Source organism: Apium graveolens, chromosome 4 (assembly GCF_009905375.1).
Source record: "Apium graveolens cultivar Ventura chromosome 4, ASM990537v1, whole genome shotgun sequence".
Classification (NCBI taxonomy): domain Eukaryota; kingdom Viridiplantae; phylum Streptophyta; class Magnoliopsida; order Apiales; family Apiaceae; genus Apium; species Apium graveolens.
In genome coordinates, this window is record NC_133650.1 from 198,934,546 (window position 1) to 198,937,179 (window position 2,634).

The window sequence follows — 2,634 nt, forward strand, 5'->3', positions numbered from 1 at the left end:
AACTGAAATTAATTAACTTATTAATTCAGATTTATTTTTGAATTAAGAATAATTTTAAGAATTAAAATAATAATTTTCAGAATTTTCAGAAATTAAAAATGAATTTTTATAATAAAAATAAATAGGAAATATGATTTTTAAACATTTTTTAAACAGGAATCCTATTTTTGAAAACTTTGCAAACTACAGGGACTAAACTTCACCATCTTCAAAAATACAGGGACTAAACTGCAATTTTGCAGTTTTAGTCGCCGAAAAATCGGGGGTGGCCGGAGAAGACGATCCCGACGTCCTCACCCCACCAACACCTCCAGATCAACACTACACAACACCAGGAACTTGTTCATGCATTCAAAACATTCTAATCATCCCTGTTTTGGCCAGAAATTGGCCCAGAACATCGCCGGTTTCCGGCGAACATCGTAAATCTTTAAAACACAACTGCCTTCGATTGAAGCATCCTCTGTTAACGAGCTATATATCAATCGATTGCAAATTTTATAAGGAACATAACCCACTGTAAATCAATAGCTAATAACCCCTGAATCAAAAACCCCCAAATTTCAATTGAAAACATTCATACGGGTTATAAACCCTAATTTTGAAATTCGAAAATTAAACCCACGTTTGAGCATGTTATTGAACTCCAAATCAGACGTATGACATATGAAAGTCATCAGGAAAACAAGCTCTACAACATGCAATCATCAAATCATACAAACAATCATCCGAACAAAAATTCATATTTTTAATAAAATAAATTCGAAAATAAATAAATTTTCAGAAAATAAACCTTTGATTCTGCAGTGAAACAAAGCTCAGAATCTGATAGAACACTTCAAATCCTTCGTTTTGGTAACTTAAGCATTGAAAACAGAGATTGGTAACGCCTTCGTTTTGCTGTTTGATTCTTAGAACAGTTTATGTAATTAGGGTTTTTCTCTGAAAATTATAAAATTAACTATCTGCAAATGATTTTGATACGAAATAAAATACGGAAAAAGGCTATTTATAATTACGGGAAATTAGTATCCCGTTGGATCATTCCGGATATAAAACGGTACATTTATTTATAAAAGCTGAACCAAACGGTATCGGTTTTCGGGATAATTATCCAAATCAGTATAATTTGTACTGCGGTCTTGGTCTCAGCGCCTGGTTACTCGTACTACAAAGTGATAATTGGGATAGTTTAATAAAAAGCTCCTGTTTATCGAAAATACGGGTTTTATTGATTTACTGAAACGAATATTGTATCGAAAATATTGCGCCGGGACCCACGCAGAATAAACCGTATGCCGGATCGAAAAAGTCGAAATATAAAATATGCTCGGAATAATACAATTAGGTTAGGAAGGAGTTCTCGGAAGAGTTTCGGATTCCAAAAACGTAACAACGGTTGACGTCAATTGGTTCCCGTTTTTATAAAATATATTTTAAATACTCGGAAAAAGATTTTATAAATTTCATATGATCCTTATAAATCCATAAATCAACATAAAAATAATTAAGAAAATATGACAATTATCTATGTTTTATTTTGGACATATAAAAATTAAAATACTCAATTAATATTATTTTTGAATATCCAAGTACAGATAACATTTAACAATTAACTCACAGAATAGATACTGAACACACATAATAATTATTTAATAGCAAAATAATTACACGATATATCCCGGATATTACATCCTTCCCCCCTTAAAAGGATTCTGTCCTCAGAATCTCCTAAGAAAACAAATGAGGGTACTTTTCTCTCATATCACTTTCTAATTCTCAGGTTGACTCTTCAACCTTTGGGTTTCTCCATAATACTCTTATTAACTTTTTCACTTTATTTCTCAATACTTTCTCTCTTTCCTCTAAAATCTCTATCGGACTCTCTACATAAGACAAATCTGCCTGAAGCTCTATTGGCTTATATTCTATTACATGCCTGGAGTCTGGATTATATTTCTTGAGCATCGATACGTGAAAAATATTGTGAATGTGCTCCATGTGCGGTGGTAATGCCAACTCGTAAGCTACTTTGCCAACACGCTTTAGGATCTCAAAAGGTCCGACATATCTTGGACTCAGCTTTCCTTTCTTTCCAAACCTCGTTAGTCCTTTCCACGGTGATACTTTCAGTAATACCAAGCTTCCTTCTTCAAATTCCATGTCTTTCCTTGACTGATCTGCATATTTCCTCTGATGATCTTGTGCGGCTATCAATCTCTTTTGGATAATTTCAACAATTTCCTTTGTCTGCTGCACCAATTCAGGTCCGAGTATTTTGTGTTCTCCTACTTCATCCCAATATACTGGAGATCTACATTTGCGTCCATAAAGGGCTTCATAGGGTGGCATCCCAATGCTGGCGTGATAGCTGTTGTTATAAGCAAACTCTACCAGGGGTAAATGCTCGTCCCAACTTCCTTTGAAATTAATAGCACAAACACGTAACATGTCCTCGATTGTCTGGATCATTCTTTCACTTTGGCCATCCGTCCACGGGTGATAGGCCGTACTCATATTCAATTTTTATTCCTAAACATTCTTGAAACCTCTTCCAAAATCTTGAATTAAATCTTGGATCTCGATCAGATACAATAGACACTGGAACTCCGTGACGAACTACAATTTCCTTTA